This window comes from Camelus bactrianus, chromosome 27, assembly GCF_048773025.1.
Source record: "Camelus bactrianus isolate YW-2024 breed Bactrian camel chromosome 27, ASM4877302v1, whole genome shotgun sequence".
In the NCBI taxonomy this organism is placed as follows: domain Eukaryota; kingdom Metazoa; phylum Chordata; class Mammalia; order Artiodactyla; family Camelidae; genus Camelus; species Camelus bactrianus.
This window is the reverse complement of record NC_133565.1, coordinates 14,154,592-14,179,738: the sequence shown is the minus strand read 5'-3', so window position 1 is coordinate 14,179,738 and position 25,147 is coordinate 14,154,592. Positions and strand designations below refer to the sequence as shown.

Genomic DNA, 25,147 nt, shown 5'->3' with positions numbered 1-25,147 from the left:
AGTTGTAGAGCACGTACCTACCATGCACGAGGTCTTGGGTTCAATCCCCAGTACCTCCATTAAAATAAATAAATAATAAACCTAATTACCTACCCCCTGAAAAAATTAAAAATAAATTTAATTCTTTTTAAAAAAAGAGTGATCAATCATGTTGACAGTTATGCCTCTGCTGTCCGTTAAGAAGGGCACTTCACCTCTGTGGTCATTCTCCCCCAAACCCACTACCCAGTTTAGACAGGAGAAAAACACCAGATGAACTGAAACTGAGGGACATCCTACAAAATGCCAGACTAGTACACCTCAAAACTGTCAAGGTCATCAAAAACAAGGAAAGTCAAAAACTGTCACAGCCCAGAGAAGGCGACAGAGATAAGATGATGAAACGTAATGTAGTATCCTGTGTGGGGTCCTGGGACAGAAAGAGGACATCAGGTAAAAACTAAGGAAATCAGAGCAAATCGTGCAGTAACTAGTAATGTACCAATCTTGAGCCAAATGCACCACGTTGATGCAAGATGTTAACAAGAGGGGAGCTAGGTGAGGGCACACGGTGCCATCTGTGCAACTTTTCCATAAATCTAAAATCGTCCTAAAATTCAAAGTTTATTTTAAAAAATTTTTTGTATTTAAGTATAGTTGCACAAAATTATATAAATTTCAGGTGTACAACATAGTGATTCAATATTTTTATAGATTATACTTCATTTAAAGTTACTACCAAAAATGGCTATATTTCCCTGTGCTGCACAATACATCCTTGTAGCTTATTTATTTTACACAGAGTAGTTTGTACCTTTTAACCCCCTACCCCTCTCTTGCCCCTCCTCCCTTACCTCTTCCCACTGGTAAACACTACTTTGTTCTCTGTATCTGTGAGTCTGTTGCCTTTCTATTCACTAGTTTGTTTTATTTCTAAATTTCACATATAAGTGCTATCACATTTCTCTTTCTTTGTCTGACTTATTTCACTTAGCATAATACTCTCCAAGTCCATCCATATTGTTGCAAATGACAAAATTTCATTCTCTTTTATGGCTGAGTAATATTCCACTGTATATATGCACCACATCTTCTTTATCCATTCATCTTGATAGAACTTCAATATGATATGGTTGCTTCCATACCTTGGCAATTGTAAACAATGCTGCTGCGAACATGGGGGATAAATGTATCTTTTCAAAGTAGTATTTGGGGTTTTTTCACATATATTACCCAGGAGTGGAATTGCTGGGTCACATGGTAGTTCTACTTTTAGTTTTTTTACGAACTTCCATAGTGTTTTCCATAGTGGCTGCACCAATTTACATCCCACCAACAAAAAGCAACAGAGAGGCATGGATCTGAAGAAAGCATGCACTGCTCCTCAAAATCCAGATATATTTGCTAGTTCTCACCTTTCTATGCACCATGGGAAGCCCCTCAAGCTGTCTGCTGATTCCCCTGAAGGTGTTCTGGCTCTGACTTGCTGCTTCCACCGAATTCTGGTCTTCTGTAAGTTCTATTCTTTGCAAGCATCCCTTCCTCTCCTCTCTCTGCCCAGGTGCACATGCATGTACACACACACCTGGCCCATGCCACTTGGTGGGTGTGGCAGCTTTACTGAAGGCTTCAGAGCACAGCCATCTGCCCACGGCCATGCCAACACCATTGCCACCCTGTGCGCTGCCCAGCCTCCTCCCACTCTCTCCTCCCTTCTACCTCCAATCTCCTCACTTGAGTGAGAAGCAACACAAGCAAAACCAATGCTGCTTCTTAGGCAGAGCCCTTGGGTTACAGGGTTTCCTTTAGAGCTGGTCTTTCTGGACACTCGCAGGTGATGCCTGTGCTCCGCCCTTGCCAACCTCTGGGACCATCCCCCATCTCATTCAGCAATACCAACTAAGCACCTACCCTCTGCCTGGCACTGCAACGCAGCACGAGGGACTCAAGATGCTCCACGTGATCTGTCTCATTCCCACACTGTTCCGTCCTCTATCCGTTTGAAATGAACATCATCCATGTGCCACAAGCCCCCTGAGAACCCAGACCATGTGGCACAGCTTGTGTCCACGTTTATAACTTCCCGCCCAAGAGAGCAGGTGTGGTAAGACCACGGAACACTGACACAGGCAGGACCAAAAAAAGAAAAGGAAGAAATCGTTGCTAATGTCCACTGGGCACAGGCAGAGGCTGCTGCTGGAAAACAGAAACCAGCAAAGTCACTGATGGTTGGGAGGCTGGAGGGACAGGACTGGGGACCCAGCGCTTCCAGCCAGTCTCCCCCTCACCTGCCCAGTTCTGAAGTTACACGGGGCAGGATGCTCAGAAGTCATACCAACGATCTTCAAACAAAGAGCAGACTTTCCCTCACTCTCAGGGTCCAAGAATTGCAACGGTTTTCTCAAAAATAATCAGAACTCCCCACTGGTCAAAGGGAACAGGGATGCTGGGGAGACAGAGGAGGGGGAAATAGCCATGAAGGGAAAGAAATGAAACACATGTACTGGGAAAGCTGGCAACACAGAAAGAGCTCCGCTTTGGTGCAGATGTGAGCGGCCCCTCTTATGAGCAGGGTCACCAGGCAAAGCTCTGGACCTCTGTGAGCTTCTGGCCCCTCCTCTGCACAAACCAACCCAGGGCTGTCCTGAAAATCATATGGATACACACACACAAATGTCCCCTGGATATACTACGACCCTATACATGTAAATAACCACCCTGTCACCTCTCCCCCACGGCGCACGCACCCGGATTTCCACGCCCCAGGGCAGAGAATTGTGCTCCCCAGCACGTCATCTGGCTATGCGGCTCATTATAATAATTCTTCTTCAAGTTTGCGGGTTTTCCTTGAAAAGCCGCTTTATTTATAAATAAGTTGCCCAAAAGCAAATCCTGAAGCAGAAGCATCAGTCAGCATTGAAAGCTTCCACTTCAAACATCAGGAATTTAGAGGAAAAACCCATAAACGGACTAGCGCATAATCCCACTACCGAATAATAAATCCATCATTAGCTCCAAGCGAATTTACGACTGAGTTTTCTCAATCTCTGGAGGCGCGTGTCTGAGGCTAAAGCAGCTGATTTCAAGGCTCATTTTCTGATGACCCAAGGTGGCGGCCCGTGAGGCTGAGAGGCAGCTTGAGGGACCCAGTGCTGGTGGCAGGCAAGATTGGAAGTCATGACCGCTCCCAGGCGGCCCGGGATCTGGGAGAAGTGGGGAGGAGACCCTGGCCGTTAGCAACAGCGAGGTCCTCTCCGTCACCCACCCTGCTGCGCGCATGCGCACATGTACACGCACGCGCACACGTGGCCACGCCCATGAGGGTGGGCGGGCAAACACCCAGAGGGGCGAGCAGCCCTTGCAGGTGCGGCTTCATCACTCCCTAGAAGCTGCCTTTCATGTCACCAGGTGTTCCAGAAGAGGAGGTAGAACCTTCACCTCCCAGAGGTGCCAGTGCTCCGAGGCAAGGGAGGAAGCTCCGGTGCCCAAGTAGGCTTTCCTTATTCATGGAAGGCACGACAGTGCGACACTGACGTCAGCAAAACGAGAGCCCAGCGGAGGGAGGGAACAACTGGTCGACCTTGACGCCCCATTGAAGCTGGGTCAGTGGGTCGTTGTTGCAGTTTCCTAGGGCCGCTTTAACGTCACCATAAATTCAGTGACTTAAAACAACACAAATTTACCATCTTACACAGGTCTCACTGGGTCAGTGGAGGTGTCGACTAGGTTGGTTCCTTCTGGAAGGTCTAGGGAAGAATCCATCATCTTGCCTTTTCCAGCTTCTAGAAGCCACCCCATTGGCTTGTGGCCCCTGCCTCCATCTTTAAAATGCATCCAATCATCACATCCTCCATCAATCACCCTCTCTGACTCTTCCTGCCTCTCCCTTATAGGGACCCTGCAATTACATCAGGCCTGGATTACACGAAGTTAATCCAAGGTATCTCCCCATCTCAAGGCCCTTATCTTAGTCACATCTACAAAGTCCCTTTTGCCATGGAAGGAAATAGACTGACAGGCTCCAAGGACCAGAGTGGAGATATTTTCAGGGAACCATTAAACTCTGTTTAAATTGGAATCCTATCTGTAATAAAACCAAGATCTTAATTAAGTGGATTTAAAAAAAAAAAAAGCAAAACTCATGAGATGGAAACATATGCAGGAAGAATGAGTCAGTATCTCCCCACATGAATGACAGTAATAAGCTTGTTACCCATCGACTTCAACAAGTCACACCAAATGTGGACACAAACAGCCAGATAGCCTTGTTAAGGGAAAACTTCTTACATGCTGTAGGCCCAGAGTCCTTCTCTTCATCAAGACTCTACTTCAGATGGCCTGTAAATAAACAACCATCCTTCTAAGCTGACTTCCTCCATCAATCTTCTTGGGGAAGCAAAACAACAAAAATCAGTAGGTGTAGAGCATTACTGTAAGATTTCTAGCCACTGGCGACCCTAAACACACCCTGAAAACCACTTCTCCCCTTTCTGACAGCGAAATGTTTTCACATCAAACCCCCAAATCCTTTGGGCTGACAAAACAATCCTGACAGCATCACCCAAAGTGGCTACTTCAAGTGCCCTGGAAAGCTGCAAGAATCAGCGTGACTATAAACACTAACCAGTTACATCAGCAGCCAAGATTACCCCGAGATGCTCCGAGTTATTCCTTAGAGTGCTCCCCACTTTAACGTTATAATTGGTGAGATAAATATTTATGCTCTACTGGTCTCCTTACCTCAGGCCTTCTCCATTCCCCATAAAAGTTCATTTTTCATAAAGTTCTGGCAGTCACATGATGGCAAGGTCACCGGGTACCCTGGGGATCCGTGTGTGCTTCCTGCATGGCTCTGGTGTGCTTAGAGATGGCCCAAAGAGCAAGGCTCCATCCTCCAGGGCAAAGTCCGAGTGAAGGGAAAGTGCTCCAACCTTCCCGCAGCCTCCCCTCCGGCTGCTTTTCCCGGCTCCACAAAAACTTTAAAACCTACACGCGAGGCAAGCAACATGGCAGGGCTGCACACCGCCTACACCTTTCTCCATCCCCCACCAAGAAGGGATCCTGACAGCCACCTCTCGTGTTCCCTGCCAACATTGCTTTTTCACAGCTGAAATCAGGGCCCAACCTCTGCACACATCTACACACATTCACTCCTCGAACAGGATGCATAACACGAGGTTACAAAAGACACAAGTCTGCCCCCCAGAAGCTTATACCCTAGGGGACATCAAATCCAAGGAACAGCCAGGCTGGAGGGCAGGTGACCATCCTATGAGGGGTGGTATACAGGGCAGCCCTAACCCCAAGAAGGCCTCTTGGGGAGGAGTAAGTAGAAGTCACGTGCAGAGGAGAAGGAAGACGTAGGGGATGGGGACACGGGAGGCATCCCAGCAGAGGGCACAGCATGGCCAATGACTCAGAGGTAAATTCAAGAACCAGAAAAAGTTCCTGGTGACTGAAGCCTAGACGGTGGAGGGTAGCAGAGGTAGGTGAGACCGTGAGCCAGGCTCAGGCTCCTCCTGACAGAGGGTTTGCCCTTGATCTTGAGAGCAGCAGTAGCTGCTGCCAACACCTGGTCAAATGCGCTTCTTGGACAGACTGTCAGCTGCAGGGTGGAAAGGGAGCTGGAGGACGAGGCAGGGTGCAATTCCACTGTCCAGGGAGCTCCTGTGGGTGGAGTGGGGCTGCAGTTTTATTTTGGAGTAATGAGTTCATGGAGTTTTACTACATTATTAAAAACATGTTTACAAACAAAAGACAGTGATAAAACAAATACCATATGATATCACTGATATGTAGAGTCTAAAAAATGACACACATGAACTTATTTACAAAACAGAAATAGACTCACAGACTAGAAAACAAACTTACAGCTACCAAAGGGGAAAGGGGGAGGGATAAATTAGGAGTTTGGGATTTACAGATACACACTACTATATATAAAATAGATAAACAACAAGGTCCTACTGTACAGCACAGGGAACTATAGTCAGTAGCTTGCAACAACTTATAATGAAAAAGAATCTGAAAAAGAATATATGTATGTTGACTGAATCACTTTGCTGTATATCAGAAATTAACATAACATTGTAAATCAATTATATATCAATTTTTAAAAGAAAGAACTCAGGGATTTAAACATATTTGATGCATTTCAATCCATGACGGTTTTTACTCTTACTGATGTTCAAATTATCCCATCTTTGATCTCTTCAAGTCCCAGGTCCTTTAACTATCACCCTAGTGGGTGTGCTGGTTCCTCCATTACCTGCTATGACAAAACGTTCCAGGTATTGCTTGGACAGTTTCTCTCTGCAACCAGGAATCAGCTGTTTGTCCAAGCAGTCTTTGTTTCTTTTAGTAGAAAACTGAATTTCAAGACCAGCATCAGGGACCTGGGTATCTTCTTGCTGTTGGAGAGGCCACGGCTTCCAGGCATCTCCAGGCACCAGGGCTGGGTCAAGTTCAGGTTCAGGATGACAAGGGTTTGTACTTCTCCTCACGTACCTTTGCTTTGCGTCAACTTTTTCCTCCCCACTGAAAACTGGTCCTGAAAGTCCTCAGGATTGTCAGATCACATCATTATGCACGTGCTTCATCTCACATTTCACACGAATAGCCACGCTAATGCCACCACCAAAAAATGATCCCGGAAAACCACGCAGAACATTTACCGATGCTTTCTGGCATCCTCCCCTCACTCTTCACACAAGGATGGAGCTCGGCGCCGTTTCCACTACACTCACTCCCTCAGTCCCCTCAGATCAGCTTCCTTCCACTCATAACTATGTATTCGATGTTTCCCCCACTCTCTGTGCCACTCTCTCAGTCCTTCCCTTGTTTGAAGTGCATTTTCTAGGATAGTGGTTCCCAAACTGCCTGCTGTGGCACCCCAGGATCCTGGCGGCACTTGGGGGCATTCATTGCACGAGAGTCCAGATTTCCTCGGGAGATGCAGCAAACCTCACCATCTGCCGGCACTCAGGCCTCACTGCCTGGCACTAACTCTCGGCTTCAGCATCAGACCATCGTGCAACCTCTCAAAGACATCCTGTGAAGCCAGCGGTGACCACAAGAAAAAGCAAGTACCTACCACGTCACACCCATTAGGATGGCTACCACACACACACACACACAAACCTACCCGATTTTTGGCTACCCAAAAAATAACAAGTGTTGGTGAGGATGTGGAGAAATCAGAACATGTGTGCACTGAACATGTGGGAATGTAAAATGGTGCAGCCCCTTTGGAAAACAGCATGGAGATTCCTCAGAAAGTTAAACATAGAACTATGATGTGACCCAACAATTCCACTGGTGGGTATTTACCCAGAAGAACTGAAAAAGTATGGACTCAAAGAGATACCTGCACTCCCACGTTCATAACGGCATGGTTCACAACAGCCAAAAGGTGGAAACAACCCAAGTGTCCATCAGTGGATGGATGGAGAAACAAAATGTGGTCCATCCATACAAGGAACTCTTACCCGGTCTTAAAAAGGAAGGATGTTCTGACACCTGAGACAACATGGGTGAACCTTGAGGACATTATGTGAAGTGAAATAAGCCAGTCACAGAAGGACAAACACCGTCTGAGTCCACTTATATGAGGTCCCTAGAGCAGTCAAACTCATAAAGACAGAAAGTAGAATGGTGGCTGCCAGGGGCTGGGGGTGGAAAGATGGAGGGTTAGTGTTTAATGGGGACAGAGTTTTAGCTTTACAGGATGAAAAGAGTTCTGAATGTGGCTGGTGGTGATAGCTACAAACAGAGTGAACGTACTTAATGTCACAGAACCAAACACTTAAAAATGGTGAAGACGGTAAATTTTATGTTATGTGTATTTTATCACAGTTAAAAACAAAAAGCATTCAAAATGTTTTTCAGCAAGGGAGAGTATAGCTCAGGGTAGAGTGTGTGCTTAGCATGCACAAGGTCCTGGGTTCAACACCCAGTACCTCTGTTAAAGAAAATAAATAAATAAACCTAATTACCTCCAAGTCCAAAATAAATTTTTTTAAATTTTTTTTTTGAAAAGCAAGTCCCACAAAAAAGTCAATGCTGACCAGGAAATGAGGGGGGTGGTACCCAGTCACACCCAACAGGCTGGCAGCCCCGAGTAAGTAATTGTAAGTCAGGATGAAATGAACTGGTTTCAGTTTGTGTGTATTATTTTTCAATCAGCTTCTCAGTTTTTATGTCACAAATACTAAACTGTTCAGCCCTAATTATTTAATAAGCAGAACAGTTAGGTATCTCTTTGGGCCGAGAGACAATGTGAAATTAAGGAGACATCAGGAGTGCTGTGAACTGAGAAAGTTTGGGAACCTCTGCACCCGTAGATCCTAAGCAAGGGTTCTGGGCTTTGGTTTTGTTTTTTTTTTTTAATTAAAATTTAGTCGATTTACAATGTTGTGTTAACTTCTGGTGTATAACATAGTGATAAAGATATACACACCTATATATATTCCTTCTCATAGGAGCAAGAGCAGTGCCCTCTGTCCCCAGTGGGTCAGCAGGACCCTAGAGGGTAACTGGCCAGCCCTGGGGACCAGGCATTTAATTGGGGGGGAGTGGGCAGGGAGTGAGCTGCCACCAGGGGGGCCCTTTCTCCTCGATCTTTGGGAACCAAGGGAACCTGGCCCAGCCCTCCCAGGGCACCCACGCTCCATCCAGCCCTGCCAGCAGTGGGCAGGGCCACACAGCAAACACATTCTGTGATGTGTGAATTCGGCCGTGGCAAAGTCGCCAGGACAGGCTGCTGTCCCTCGGAGGACGGTGCAGCTAAGCGTGACAATGTCGACACCTCCTGAGACACTGCCCTTCTATCCCGAGCCCAGGAGGGTGGGGAAGGAGACAGGAAGGGCCTCGAACCCTAGCCCAGATCCCCTGTCTCGACAGCATCTCCTGACTGCTCCTCCCGGCAGTACCCTCTCCCCTTGGGTAGCACACGGGACGCAGGCTCAGGTGACCTTGAGACCGGCCCCAGGCACCAGCAGGCCTGCGTCCAATGCAGTAACAAGGGCATGCTCTTCAGGAGGTACAGCCAGGAAGATCTGAACAGCGCTTGGCCGTGTGTCCACATCCGTGAGATGCACGTCTCCACTGTCATCATTTCACAGACCAGAACGAGGGGAGACAGGCTCAGAGAGGCCTGGCGCTCCCTGTGGGCACCAGAGTCAGCAAGAGAAGAAGTCAGGGCCCATCTCTGCCTCTGGCCCCCTTGTTCTCTCTCTCTCTGCCCCTTGGGGCCCCTTCCTCCTCACTCCGGCTCCTAACCGCTATTGCCCAGCCTCCTGCACCCCATCCAGGTCCTTCTCTACTTCCCTCGGCATCCTTCTGCCTGCCAGTCCAAGGGCTCCGTGGACACGGGCCATCCCCAGCCCACGCTCTGAGCCCTTGCTCTCATCTGCAGGGGAGCTGAGCCGTGGAGAGGAATGAACGAGACCCTGGGTGCCTAATGTGTGGGTATTATGACCTGGTGCTTAAAGCCATCAGTGACTCTGAGGGGATGAACCCACCTCTGCACTAAGCTGGCCACTTACTGTGTCCACACTCGTTCCAGGATAGCTCAGGGCACCTGCTCCCGGCTCCACAAGGATGCTTCTCCTGCCAATGGTTCTGTATCCCAGAGGTGGGGGTTGGGGGGAGACAACTCCCAGCACAGAGCTGGTTTGGAAGGTCACAGAAGGACAGCTGGCCAGGGCTCGAGAGCCCACAGCTTCTGCCTGAAGCTGCTTCCTCGAGAACTAAAACATACAAGAGGGTCAGCAGAAAGACAGAGGTGCAGCAAAGCCAGGGGAACAGGGGCAGGACAGTCAAGTCTCCCCATCAGCGCTCAGGGAGGCTCCAGCAGACCCTCCACGACAGCTGCTAGAGACGCCAGGATCACTGCAAAACCAAACTCTCTATTTGCAACTAGACTGAAATATCTCTCAGCAGAAAAAAAATGTCCAGGGAGCCAAAAACCTGCACTCCTCTACAAGCAATCAAATAAACAGGCAACGGAACAACAGCAAGACCTGCAACCTGACCTGAAGGCACACTCTGCATTGCACACTCTGGTCCAGGACCAGATTGGGGATTCTGGCTGGTCACACGGGGGTTAACAGAGATGAAATCTTCATGAAGTACTGATGGTTCAAAAAGTGTGAACTAACCCAGTATCAAATAAACCAACCAGAAGTTAACCTTCTCTTCTCTTGGATGAGTAGGGGACCTTAATACGGAACAAGCTTGCTGGCTCCTGGCCGAACACCTTTCCTGTAACCTCAGCTGAGACCAGCAAAGTCCCCGGTGTGGGCCTGGCCTCTCCCCACTAGGAATCTCTCCCAAGTCAGGCAGACGTGAGAGGCTGAGGGGAAGCTCCCCTGAGTCTCTACTAGCTCCACCTGCTAGAACCTGCCCTGCTACCTTGAACTGCAGCCCCCTCTGGCCTCCATACCCACTGTGGACCCTCTGGAACTAACCACCAGGACAGCCTCAGTCTGTGCCCCGAGGGGGTCACTCAGTGGCCCTCCACTTCACTGGCCCTAGATTCCCACAGGGATGATTTCAAAGCCACTTGCCTGGATCCCACGCTGCAGGGTCCAACTCCCCATCCCTACCCCAACTGCGCAGGTAAGACATGACAAAGCGCACGACCGGCAGAGCCGTGTGCCGTCCACACCACACCTGCCGAAGCACACAGGGAAGAGGCAGGCAGGGCTGGGAGGGCAGAGGCTCCGAGGTGTACAGCCACCGTACAGGCTCTCCTTAAGGAGACCTGTGATTTGGGGAAGTAGCAACCAACAGAAGCATTCAAAGAAATGCAGTGTTGGTAATCTAATTCTCTCCTCATTCCAACTCAGCCTGTGGGAGGAAAATTAGAATCCCTGCTTTTTTCCTTTATAATAACAATAATGGCTACATTGAGCGTGCCCAGCTTTTGGCCAAAAAGCTATAAACAAATGTAATATGGACTCCCAAGAAGGATCCTTAAAGACAGTTTACTCTGCTTGGAGGCGGGCCCCTTTCTATCACCCTTCCTCCTTCTGCTGCCTGGAACACAAGCCTGATGGCTGGAGCTTCAGCAGCCATCTTGGACCATAAGATGCTTTGCAATGAAAGCTGTGTGTTGAGATAGTGGAGCAAAAAGACAGAAGAGGTCACTGTCTCTCATTATTCCATGAAGCTGCCCACTTCTGGGCTTCTTTTAAGTGAAACACTAACATCTTTCTCACTTAAAGATACTGTTTCTTTGGAGCCAGATTTAATACTGAGTGATGGAAGAGGACAAGGCTCGTATTTCACAGAGCAGGTCCAACAGGTCAGTGCACTCTGCTTGGACATTCTTTTTCCCCTCTTCTGGCCTCACTCTCTGAACAGAAAGCTGTGACTGGACAGCCCTGGGCTGCCCAACTCCTGGGTGCAACAGGGAGCAGTCCTGCAGGTGTGACCATTTTCTATGGCTCTGGGGATAAAGCACTGAGGCTGACAAGTGACAGCTCTGAGCCACCAATGGTCTCAACAACAAAAAAGACCCACGGTCAAGGCTGAGCCCACAAAGGTGCCTAAGACACCATGCCCCATTGGGCCCTGGGGACTTTACCGCATGGTCCATGTTCTGCCTCGAAAGTTTCTCCCCGTTCATTATCTCACTAAGACCAGCATTTCAGCCAACAGCCCCCAGAGCGGGACAGCCGCTCTGCACCATCAGAGCCGATCGCTGATCCCTGGGCCTCCCCTGTGGAAAGATGTGCGTGGCCCCTGGGGCCTCCTCCCACCCCACACACTCCCCACACTCAGAATCACAAAGTGCAACCTCCGTGCGGTCTCTCCCCTACTCAAAACCCTGCGATGGCCCCACTGCCCCAGGACCCAGTTCAAGCTCCTGACCGTTCCCGAGGCTGTGGAGGGCTGGCCACCTGCCTGGCCTCTTCACCTCTGCCATCTCTTCTGCTAGAGTTTATGGCCCATGGCCCTCCCCGCCCGTGGGTGGCTCTCTTCACCAGAAGCCACCCTGCCCTCCCTCTCTCCCGGGCTGGTCTTCTGCAGGCTTCCATGCGTAATCATTTCTTCTGGAAACTTCCCTAGTGCCCTCTGCTGCAGCCCACGTGGGCCACCTCTCCTTGAGTTCCAGCATCAAACCCCAGACTGGGGGCTCTTTGGGGGAGGCCACTATGTCTGTCATTACCCCCTCCGCACGGAGCCTGGCTGACACACAGCAGGGAGGGGAGGGTGCGCTGGAGAAAACCGAGCCTCAGGCCCTGACTGAGGGACTCTGCTTCCCAGGTGAGCAGATGTAAGGGCTTCCCGGCTGGGGCTGCGGTGGGGGCATGGCCTCGCTCAGGTCACCGTTTACCGGCAGACAGGGCTTCCTGGCACCCCCCTTTCCCGGTCCCTCTCAAACAGCAAGACGTTCGTTTGAAGGGACTTCATTTTCATGCCTGCTGTAGTCAGTGGGGGACCTGGCTTCACTCTGTCCAGGACTAAAATTCACGGCACTGGCCACTGAGGCCGCCGGTCACTTCTGCTGGTGAGACAGGACACCCCCTTTGGGATGCCTGCCACCTTCACCATCAGGGAACCCTGGTCCTCCTGCCACCGACCCCTGCAAGAAGCAAGGCATGTCTTCTACTGCCCTGAGGGACAGAGAGAGTGTCGTAAACCCCAGGTGCAGCTTCATGGCCACAACAGCAGGTCCGAGGACCTACAAGGTCACACGCGGGCTGCTTGCCCTCACTGCTGCACCCTGCACAGCCCACCTGCCAGTCTCTGCCTTTCGGGGCTCCCTGCTCTTACAGCTGTTGCCGCCCACTCCGCACAGGCTGGAGTACTTCCACTTCGAAACTGAGCCTGGTGGAACATGATCTCAGTCTACAGGGAGGCAGGGTCGCCTGTGCCCACCCTCCACAACGCACGGCCTCCCAGCCGAGTGCAGAGTCCACCCTGCCAGGGTCACCAGGCTACAGCACTGGATAGCATCTCTGCGCCTTGGCCCGGCCCAGCCCAGTCCTGGGCGTCCCGTGATCGGCGGTGCTCTGAGAGGGACCTCACAGATGCTACTGATGAATGCACAAACAAGCATCTCACGTGTCACTGTAAGTCGTGCCTGGGTCACAGCAGACACAGGATGTACCCAGCAGGTCATGTCTGGGCAGCGGGCTGGGGCCTCCACTCTCCCTGGGCTGCCCCCCGCCCAGCGCTCTGCAGGACAGAAGGAGGGGAGGGACGTGCAGGGAGCACCCAGGACTGACAGCTAGACATAAACAGGGATAAGGGAGAGAGGCCAGCTAGGCAATTGCAAAGGCCTTTGGGGCACCCCCAACCCTAGGCCAGCAGGCCCAACACTGCTCACGGGAGCAGCTTTCCCTCGTGGCTGCCCAGTGGCCAGCAGGTGCCCATATCCTGTGCATGAGCAGTGGGGGTGCCCTCTGAGCTCCTTCCAGGCATTCCCCGGAGAGGGCCGCCCTCAGATTTTAAACCCCCGCAATGGGTTGGCCCCTCACTGCGCCCATGAATCCTGGGCACCAAACCTGGACTCACACGGGGCTCCACGCAGGAGCCCTAGGGTTTGGAAAAGCTCCCGATCAATCTGACGCCCCCACATGCCAGCACCACCTCTGCATCCCGCCGGCAGTGGCTGCCTCAAAACCTCACCCTCTCGCCCCTCCTGCTCTCCCCACCTCAGTTGCTGGCCTCCCTCCCCACTGATGCCTTACCAGAAGCAGAAAAACTGACTGTCACCAGCCCAGGCTGTACCACGGGGACCACGTGGCCTTGGTTTCCTGGAACTTGGCAGTGCCAGATAAGGAAGGAGGGCCCAATTCAGCTGCTGCTGTGTTCAAAGGGGTTCTGCCCACAGCCCTGCCTGGAGCCAGGCTGGAGAGGCGGGAGGGGACCTGCACAGCAGCAGCCCTGGACACCCTCTTCCTCAGGGCCCAGGCGCTCCCCCCCACACCAGGACCTTTCTCCCCGGCAACATCTGTGCATTGTAATATAACTTCCCAAAAGCTTACCCTGCAATTATTTCCAGAAACTTAAATGGGATCCCCAAATACATACAATTAAGACGAAAATTGTAATTTTAAATTAGTGCTAATTCGAATAAACATAAAGCATTCCCATCGCCAAGCCAAATGCAGGCAACAGCATCCCAGTGAACCCGGAGATGCCACTAAACTCCGGAAGATGACCGCTCTGGACCCTCACAGAGAGACGACTCCAGAAACCTGTGGCTCAACAAACTTCAGAAACGGTCATGACTTCCAGCTTGGGGAAACGAGAGAGTCTCTCCAGCCCCCTCCTGGCGTGGCAGGACTGCCTTGTTGACAGTGCAGTGATGACCTGAACCTGTGGTGCCAGAACCCAGTCCCAGTGGGCAGAGGACAAGGATGCAAGGTCACCCCGGTCAATCTTGCTTCATTGGGCAGGTGCACCAGGCTCCCTCTACCTCACAAGGGTCTTTAGCTGGCCGCTCCTGCCCACCCCCATGCCTTCCCATTCTTAGGCCTCCTTGAAAGTCCAGGAGCTGCAGAATGACCAACTAGGGGCCAAGGGACAGATGTTCAGCATCCTGCCACCCCCTAGTGCCTGCAGAGGGAGCGAGTATGCCCATGTCCTCCGCCCCCCCTCCCAAGCCTGTTCTCCTAATGATCTGGCCCACAAGAAACCAGGAGAAAGGGCAGGGGGTGGGGGCTTTCTTTGCAGGACTGTGCTCCATGAGGAAGGGCAGGTGACTCCATCTCATATCCGGAGCAGGGCTTCCAGACCCCTCAGACAGCTGTCCTGAGTTCCCAGCATCTGGGCGCTGGTGCCTGGGTCTCAGGAGAAGCCACAGGCAGGAGGTCATGGCTGAATCACGTTCCCAAGAGAGTAGGATGCATGGGTGTGGGTGTGGGGTGTGGGCTATCGCAGGGCCCGGGGGAATATCCATGCAGTCACGAACACCAGCCCAGTGAGGTGTCCCCTGGGCCATGGGGATGAGCTGCAACTTCCAGCTGTAGCTACTCTGAGGGACCTACAAAAGTGCACAAGGTAGAGTTACAAATCTGTGGGACCCTGAGAGTGCCCACCAGCCCGTAAGTGATAGGACTGCCCTTTGCCCAGATGCTGTGTCCCTCGGGGCCCAACCCTGGTTACCGGAGACGGAGGCAAAAGAAGGGAAAAGAGGACACACACACAGAGCCCTCCATCCACCGCCCGCTCCCAAGACAGGTGGGAGGTGCCCCCGAGATCCCACGATGACCCACTTTCATTCCTGAAATGAGACTGTTCCTGGCACTGAAAGCAAGCAGACCACACTTTATCACCTTAGGACAACAGAAAGCTCCAGGAGCTCTCCGAAGGGTCATCTGGGCAGGGGAAGAACTAGCCGTCAGGGCAGGTTTGGAGGGACAGTGGCAGGAAACATAAAGCTATTCCTCACTTGTTTCTTAGCAGCCCTGGTGATTCGATGTCGTGAGGACAGTGGCTTCAGGCTGTGAAGTCTCAGAGGGACACCAGCATCAGCCCCACAGGGGACAGGGGGACACGCCCTCCTCCAGCAGGCTTTGGACCTGGTGTCCTCCAGCTGCAGGACTCCACGTGAGCCATGCACACACACACTCTGTTCTCTGTTGGTCCAAACGCGGTTCAGAATCACAGAAGATGCTGCCCACGTCCATCAGCTGGGAGGGATGCTTGGGTCTAGCACCCGGTCCCCCAGCTTGGTGGTCGGGAATACCAGCTCAGCGCCAGCCTGGACGAACCTCACTGAAAACAGTCCTGAAAGCTGGCCTGCATCTGGAGAGGCTCCCAGCAGCAGCAGGGGTCACAGCAAAGCACCCCCGACAGCCCACTCCCACCCGTGCTGGCAGGGCTGGGGGCTGGGCTGTCAGAGAGGTGGGGGGACAGGGCCTCTGGGGCCTCGGTGTCAACTGGGTCACTTTCAACTTCCCGTTATATAGATGTAAGTGGGCCAGTCTTACCCTTTAAGCACATAAGCGCTATAAATGCTTCAATCTGAACAAAGAAGCAACATTCTCTTTAGTGAGTGGGTGTCAGAGCCACGCTGCCTCATTCGAGAACACTGGTCCTTCAGGAAGACCTATTTTCCCCCCTTCCCCTGATGCAATTAGGAAAATAATATGTTTTCCACTTGCAATGAAGAGCAGGACAGATGGCAGCGGTTTAAAAATCTGTTCGTGAGATGCAATCACTGACAAGACAACAGAGGACCGGGGCGATTCTGTTTTTCTTTCCTCTTTATTTAATTCTGTTTTTCTGGATGCACAGAAGGCCCACTATTGCAATCCCAAAACGTAGGGGAACCATACGTAGAAAGAACCAAGTAACAAACAGGATTCCAGGTGGTGACAAGAGTCACGAGGAAAATCATAGCCAAGGAGGGACTAGATTTCAACCCAACCTGCAAAGGGCTTGAAAGTCATCATTCACCGCCTTCTAATAAGATAAAGCTGAACAAACTGCAAATCAATGACTTTTCTTGGGTCCATCCATGAACTGAGTTTGTAGACTGATTCCCCTGAAATCTAAAGAGTCAGAAACATCTCCTTGGAGCTCCAGCAGAGGGAGGGGAAGGGAGGCTTTGGGAAACACACCCAGAGCCTTCTCCACCACGAAGCCTACTGTGCAGGGGTGGAAGGGGATAAGATTTGACAGGACCTTGTCTGGAGCCATGGGGGAAGGGCACCCCTCTCACTGCAGCCCCTCCAGCCCTCCCGCGTCACCTAAGGGGAGTTGGAAAAGCTACACAAGAAAGTCACTTGTAAAGGTCACAGCCTGGGAACACAGATCTCCCCCCAAAGATGGAGATTTAGTCATAAGATAAGAAACTGCTCCCCTCCCCCACATCTTACCACCGCAACAATATAAGACAAGATCTTCTCACTCCCGCCTGATAACAGCCGATTCCAGCTCAAGGAGCTCCAAGACACACTCTCTCTGAGGAGCAGCACCGAGGGAAGCCCAGTGTCCAGAGGGGCGGCCCAACCAAGGCCACCAGGGGAGCCGGAACCTACAGCCTTAGCAGACACACCACCCAGCCCAGCTTCTAATGAGATTTACACAAAGCCTCCCAAGGAAGGCCTGCTCCCTCACTTCCTGTTTTCCAATAGAACATACCTGGCTCTCAACAATGAATTATCAAGCATGTCCAAGGAGCACCCCCAAGATGAATAATGTTTTTAAAACCCACATGCTGAAAAATGATACAAATGAACTTATTTACAAAACAGAAACAGACTCACAGACATAGGAAACAAACTTAGAGTGACCAAAGACGGAGGGAGGAAGGAATAAACTAGGATTTCGGCATTAGCAGATACACATTGCTATATAAAAAACAGATAAACAAGGTCTTACTATACAGCACAGGGAATTATATTCACTATATTGTAATAAACTATAATGGAAAAGAATTTTTTTAAAAACACAGTTATAGATTAGTGCAGCTACTATGGAGGACAGTATGGAGGTTCCTCAAAAAACTAAAAATAGACCTACCATATGATCCAGCAATAACACTCCTGGGCATATATCTGGAGAAAACCAACTTGAAAGGATACATGCACCCTAATATTCATAGCAGCACTATTTACAGTAGCCAAGACATGGAAACAACCTAAACGTCCATCAACAGATGACTGGATAAAGAACTTGTGGTATATTTATACAGTGGACTACTACTCAGCCATAAAAAAGAATAAAATAATGCATTTGCAGCAACATGGATGGACCCCGAGATCATTATTCTAAGTGAAGTAAGCCAGAAAGAGAAAGAAAAATGCCATATCACTTATATGTGGAATTTAAAAAGGAAGGACACAAATGAACTATTTATTATTTAAAACAGATGACTAATTTCTTAAGTATGTGTAAGCACATTTGACTGTCCATTATGACTGGATTACTGCATTCTGTTGATTCTTATTTTGTGATTGGCTTTATTCCTTTGATAACTATGTAAGCTTAAAAAGCTAAAGCTCTAAACTATTCTTAGAAACAATGAACAGTACATATATGCATATTTTTTAAAAATTAAAAATAAATAAAAGCTAAAAAAGAAATAGAAAATATGATCAGGCATATAATAAGTAAAGCTAGACATACAATGGTGATCATTTCATAATGTATTTAAATGTCAAATCACTATGTTATACAGCTGAAACTGACATAATATTGTATGTCAACTATATTTCAATTTTAATAAAAGGTAAAAAAATTGTAAAAAAGAATACAGATATATACACAGACATGTATAACCAAATCGGGTTGCTATATACCTGAAACTGATGCAATATTGTAAATCAACTATACTTCAATTTTTAAAAATCTGCCCTAAGTTGACAACTACAAGGTACTTGGAAAGTACTCAAGACAGAAGCCTAGAAGTGACTGTAAATTCAAGGACCTTAAAAACACACCACAAGAGAGCCATGCCCATTTGAAGTCCTTACAGATCTCAATAACTGGCAATCTCTGGAACACTGAAATTCCATTAATCTTGAAAGTGGTACCACTACATTAGCAACAAAGTCCAATTTTTCCTTGCAAATACTAAAGCAAAGCAGGCAAACTGTTCTGACTTTCAAATATTAGAACAGAAAATGGTTAATTTTATATTTCAGTAAATTCACTTTTATCTAAACAATTTTCTAATTTCACTATTAAAAAAACAAGCTAAAGAGATAAATCAAGCATCATAACCATACTTAGTTATGACACAGACATTGGAATGATCAGACTGTGAAATTAAAGTAACTACAATAAATATGTTAAGGGTTCTAATGGGGAAAGTAGACAGCATGTGGGAACAGATGGGTAATGTAAGCAGCGAGATGCAAAGTCTAAGAAAGATCAAAAAGAGATGCTAGAATTTAAAAAAAAAATTGGTAATAGAAAGGAAGAATGCCTTTGATGAGCTCATCAGGAGACTCAGCATGGCTGAGGGAAAATCAGTGAGCTTGAAGATAAGTCAACAGAGTCTGAAATGCAGAGGGGAAAAAGGTCTTTGTGGGGCAGGAGTAGAGACGTAACAGAGCATCCAAGCATCGGGGGACAATATCAAAAGATACAACACATGTCTAATCGGAGGACCAAAAGGAAACAAAAGAGGATGAAGAAGAAAAAATATTTGAGGTAATAATGGCCGAAATTTTTTCTAAAATTAACAGACACCAAAGCACAGATCCAGGAACCTCAAAGAACACCAAGTGGAATAAATACTTAAACAAATCAACTATATTTAGGCATATCATACTCAAACTGCAGAAAACCAAAGAGAAAATCAGTAACAATAAAAAAGCCAGAGGAAGATGGGGAAACATTTTGTCCATAAAGGAACAAAGGTAAGAATGACAGCAGACTTCTCGTGGGCCAGCAGGAAGGGAGAAGAGGAAAACCTTCAAAGCTGTAAAAGGAAAAAACAAAAGCCCACTCACCTAGATTTCTATACCCAGCAAAATTATCTTTCAAAAGTGAAGGAGAAACAAAACCTTTCTCAGCCAAACAGATACTGAAGGACTCTGTCTCCAGCAGACATACCCTGAAACAAACATTAAAAGATTTTTCTTCATGCAAAAGGAATGTTATACAGGTTGGAAACCTGAATCTATATAAAGAAAGGAAGAGTGTGTGATGTTATTTATTTATTTATTTTCAATTTGGGGGGCAGGAGGTAATTAGGTTATTCATTCATTCATTTATTTACTTATTTTAATGGAGGGACCAGGGATTGAACCCAGGACCTCATGACTGCTAAGCATGTACTCTACCACTGAGCCATACCCTTTCCCTTCTTACTCTTATTTGATCTAAAAAATAACTGCTTATTTAAAGCTTTAATAGTAACAAAGTATTGTGGTGATTCTAACTTCTAGGTAAATGAAATGAACCATGGCAGTATCACCAGGGACGGGAAGGAGGAACTGGGGACACTCTGTTTTAAGGCATTTGCACTAAATTGGAAGAAGTATGGTGTCATTTGAAGGTGGACTTAGATTGCTTTAAAATGTGTCTTGTAAACTCTCAGGCAAACACTAAAAAATTTTCAAAGAAGTGAACTTGACAAGCTAAGAGAAATATAATTAATTCCTATAAAATCGTCAATGAAAACCAGAGAAAGGAGAAAAATAAACCTTTGGCAAGAACAGAAGACAGTGATTGAAAAGCCTGATATCAGTCTAAATACATCAATAATCATTTTAAATGTGGATGGTCTAAATATACCCATTAAAAGATGGTTTGGGGGAGGAGGATAGAGCTCAGAGGCAGAGCGCATGCTTAGCATGCACGAGGTCCTGCGTTCTATCCCCAGTCCTTCCATTAAGATAAATAAATAAGCCTAATTCACCCCCCCAAAAAAAGATAGTTTGTTAGAGTGGATAAAAATACAAGACCCAGCTATATGCTGTCTACAAGAAACTCATTTTAAATGTAAAGACTCTGATAGGTTAAAAGTAAAGGGATGGAGAAAGACTTACCACACTGACTCCAATCAAAAGAAAACTGGACTACCAATATTAATTTCAGACAAAGCCAACTTTAGAGCAAGGAAAGCTATCAGGGATAAAGAGGGGGCATTACAGCATGAGATGCAATTCAATTCAATTCTCCAACAAGACGTCACAATCCTAACTGGCTATGCATCCAACAACAAAGCATGAGAATATGCATGGCAAAATTGATGGAACTGAAAAGAGACATGGACAGATTCACTATTATAATTGGAGACGTCAACATCCCCAGTCAGTAACGGATAGAACAAGCAGGCGGAAAATCAACAAGGATGCGTCATCTGAACAGCTCTATCAGTCAACTGGATCTAACTGATGTTCATACAATACTCCACCCAACAACAGCAAAATACACATTCTTCTCAAGCTTGTATGAACTGTCATCAACTGTCTTAGTCTTTTTGGGTTGCTGTAACAAAATGCCATAGACTAGGTGGCTTACAAACAACACAAATGTATTTTTCACAGTTCTGGAGGCTGGAAGTCCAAGGTCAGGGTGCCAGTGTGGTCAGATGAGGGCTCTCTCCTGGGTCTCAGACATCTCGTTGTGTCCTCACGTAGCAGAGAGGCGAGGGTGCTCTGTGGGGTTTCTTTCATAAGGCCACTAATCCCATTCATGAGGGCTCCACCCTCATGACCCAATCACCTCCCAATGGCCCCGCCTCCTAACAGCATCATCTTGAGTGGTATGATTTCAACATGTGAATTTTAGGGAGGGGATGCAAACATTCAGTTCATAACACCAAAACAGAACATATTTGGGGCTACAAAGCACACCTTAACAAGTTTCTACAAAACTGAAGTAATTCAAAGTATATTCTCAGACCAGAATGGAACTAAACTAAAAAGCAATAAAGGGATTTCCAGTCAAGATGGTGAAGCAGTAGGACCACGATCCTCTCCCAATCACAACAAAACCACAATCGACTGCTAAACAACCAGCAATTAAAAAGGACTGGAACCTAGAAGAAAAGATCTTCTTCAACTGGAAACATAAAGAGGGAACCACGGTGGGACTTTTTACTGAACAGTACAGGGAATTATAGTCAATATCTTGTAGTGACATATAGTGGAAAAGAATATGAAAAGAAACATATGTATGTATACGTATGACTGAAACATGATGCTGTACACCAGAAATTGACACACTGTAACTGATACTTCAATAAGAAAGAATGTTTAAAAAAAAAAACTCATAATCTAAAAAATAAAAATAAGTCAATAAAGGAAGATAGGTGGAATTCCCAAATATCTGGAAATTAAACAACATAATTCTAAATAACACATGGGTCCGCAAGGAGATAGCAAAAGAAAGGATTCTTTAAGTTTTTTTTAACTAAATGAAAACCAAAATACTGCTTGTCAAGATTTCTATCATGTAACAAAAGCAGCGCTTAGACTGAAATATATAGCATTAAATGTATAGATTATAAAAGAAGAAAGAAACAACCCAAATGTCCATCGACAGATGACTGGATAAAGAAGCTGTGGTATATTTACACAGTGGAATACTATTCGGCCATAAAAACTAATAAAACAACGCCATTTGCAGCAACATGGATGGACCTGGAGATCAGCATTCTAAGTGAAGTAAGCCAGAAAAAGAAAGAAAAATACCATATGATATCACTCATATGTGGAATCTAAACTAAAAAGACAAGTGAACTTATTTACAAAACAGAAACAGACTTACAAACATAGAAAAGAAATTCATGGTTACCAGAGGAGGAAGGGAGTGGGAAGGGTTAAACTGAGAGTTCAAGATTTGCAGATACTAACTAGTATATATAAAATAAACAAGTTTATACTGTATGGCACAGGGAACTATACTCAGTATCTTGTAGTAACTTACGGTGAAAAAGAATACAAAAACAAATATATGTACATTCATGTATGACTGAAGCATTATGCCGTACACCAGAAATTGACACAACATTGTAAACTGACTATACTTCAATAAAAATATATACATACAAAAAAAGAAAAAGATATAAAATCAATAAGGTAAGCTTCTACCTTAAGAAACAAAATAAAGAGTAACTGAAGCCTAAAACAAGTAAAAGAAATATTATAAAAATTAGAGCATAAATCAACTAAATTGAAAAGAAAAAAAAATCAATGAACCACAAATCTGCTTTACTGACCAGGCTAACCAAGAAAAAAAAACACAAACTTGCAATACCAGAAAAGAAATAGGGTCATCAATACTGATCCCATAAAAAAGGATAATATCCCATGAAAAGGGATGATATAAGGATAAACTACACAGAACTCTATGCCTCAGATTTGATCATCTGTATGAAACAGACCAATTCCTTAAAAGACACGTACTACCAAAACTCACACAAAGAGAAACAGACACACGGGATAGCTTTATGCATTTTAAAAAGTGAATCAATAATTAATCTTCCCCAAAGAAATCAACAGGCCCAGATGGTATCTCTGCTGAATTCTACCAAACGTTTAAGGAATAAATGATATCAATTCTGTGACCTATTTCAGAAATGAGAAGAGGAAGGAATACTTCCCAAGTCATTCTATGAGGCCAGCCTTCCCCTAGTATCAAAACCCGACCCTTCAGCACCCTAACGGGAAGGGGGCAACAGCACCACTCAGACTGGGGCCACCCAGGGCGGCAGAAGAGGACCAGGTGGGTTTGAAAGGGGGGATGGACGGGTCACAGGAAATGCACGTTGTCTGTCCTCTGGGAACGCCTGGAACTCATCTTTCTCCCCGTCAATTTGTAAAAACTGAAAGCAATGAAAAGCTTGCCTGTCGCTGCCATTTGAGCGTCTGCTGGAGAAAGACCAGCGCACCTGGCCGTCCTCCCAGCCCTGGTCCAGCGCGAGCGCGGAGGCGCTGGTGCGCACGCGCGCGTCGGGCCGGCGCCCTGGGGACCCGCGGGGCCACTCACCCGGAGTCTGCCGGCGCCCAGGGACCCTCGGCCATCCGCAGGTCCGTCCTGGCCTCGGCGCTGGCTCGCCCGCCCCAGATGCAGCAGCGCTCGGGTCCTCTGGAGCCTGAAACGAAAGAGACGCGCGGGCGTCAGCGGGCCGGGCACACAAGCGCTGCTCTTTTAGGAGCAGAAGGACGTTCTCCGACGCGGGTGAAGGATCACACACTCATCAAAGCTCCCCGCAGCTCGGGACTCTTGGAGCAGAACTCCCAGTTCTGCAGAGCCGCCTCGCATTCTGAAAATCGAAGAAGGACAAGCCGATCACGAGTCCCGTCCACGAGTTTTCAAGGCAGCCCTGTCTGCTCCCGAAGGCCAGAAACACGGATAATAAGGACTTCAGGCCACCGCGGCCGGGCTCGGTCTCCTGAGCAATGCATTTCTCTAACCCTTTTGGAGGAAAATGCAGGAAACCCCGTGGCATTAATAGTTCAGGTTTCCTTATGGTGTCCAAAGAGGGAAGAGGGGTGGGGAGGGATAAACTGGGAGTTTGGAATTAGCAGATACTAACTACTACATATAAAGTAAATAAACAACAAGGTCCTACTGTATAGCACGGGAAACTATATTCAATATCTTGTAATAGCCTATAATGAAAAAGAAGCTGGAAAAGAAAAAATATATATGTATGTAACTGAATCACTTGGCTGTACATCAGAAACTAACAAAACACTGCAAATCAACTACACTTCAACTTTTTTAAAAAAAATAAGTTCAAGTTCCCATTTGCTATGACAGGAAACAAACCACACTCCACAAGGTTCTGTTCCCAACTTGTTTTTCCAAAAAAGCAAAATGCTACACAAGGTACAGAGCTTACTGTCAACTAGGTTATTTATCTTAAAATTGTGTGTACGGGGGCGGGGGGTAGAGGTGGGAATTCTACAGAATATATGAAACAAAGTCTTTTCAAAGAAAGGATGACCGTGTGCACATGCCGGTGCCCAGGACAAGCCACCCCGTGTGCGGGTGACAGCATTCTCCACCTGGGCCAGAGTGCCAGCACACAGCACACAGACCAGGGTCACCCTGGTATGAGTGGCGGCCTGACCTTTGCATGGAGCCGGGCTGCAGACTGAGGCTCAGACACAGCTCTGCCCTGTACAGCCAGGGAAGGCTGCAGATCCCCCTACAACTCACTCTGCCTCCCTCAAAGGATGATGGGGGCACTGAGATACGGTGCTCAGGCCCCCCCCACGGGTGTCCAGTGCCGGCACCCTGGCCTCCCTGCCTGTCCAACGAGGGCTCTGATCCCCATGACTTAGGAGAGTCCCTGAGCTCTAACGTGACAGCTGCTGCCCACCGCACAGGCCACCAAGCTGGAGGTCTCCTAAGTCCCACCACGGACCGCCTCCACCCACCATAAGCCTGCTCAAATACTGATCGGTGAGGGTGTCCCTGTCCATGCAGATGACACCCAGGCCAGATCACACCTGTGCCTGCCCCACCTACAGCCAGGGACTCTAAAGGGGCCCTGGAGACATGGTGCTGTGTGTACCACTCAGTCACCAAATCTGACCCATGAGCTCCCAAGCCTAGGCTCTGCCTATCACTACAGCCGCACCCCTGTCACACCCCCAAGACCCCATGCTGTCAAAGTCTCACACCTTCCAAGCCAGTGTTTGAGCCATTCCCTTCTTCACTCCTCTAGAATCTTACTGATAAACTCCTATTCACCCTTCAAAGCCCAACTGGGAGAGGCTTCCCTGAACTCTGG

At 47.8% G+C, this 25,147-nt stretch overlaps 1 protein-coding gene across 3 annotated transcripts in view; it reads right to left on the bottom strand.

Moving 5' to 3' along the window:
* The window catches only part of APBA2 (amyloid beta precursor protein binding family A member 2), a 176,563-nt gene that overhangs the window by 125,106 nt on the left and 26,310 nt on the right, over window positions 1-25,147 (bottom strand). For all 3 annotated transcript variants that reach the window (XM_074353929.1, XM_074353928.1, XM_074353930.1), the window contains exon 2: window positions 23,392-23,497. The gene's annotated coding sequence lies outside the window, so the exon portion shown is untranslated. The remainder of the gene's footprint in view (window positions 1-23,391; window positions 23,498-25,147) is intronic.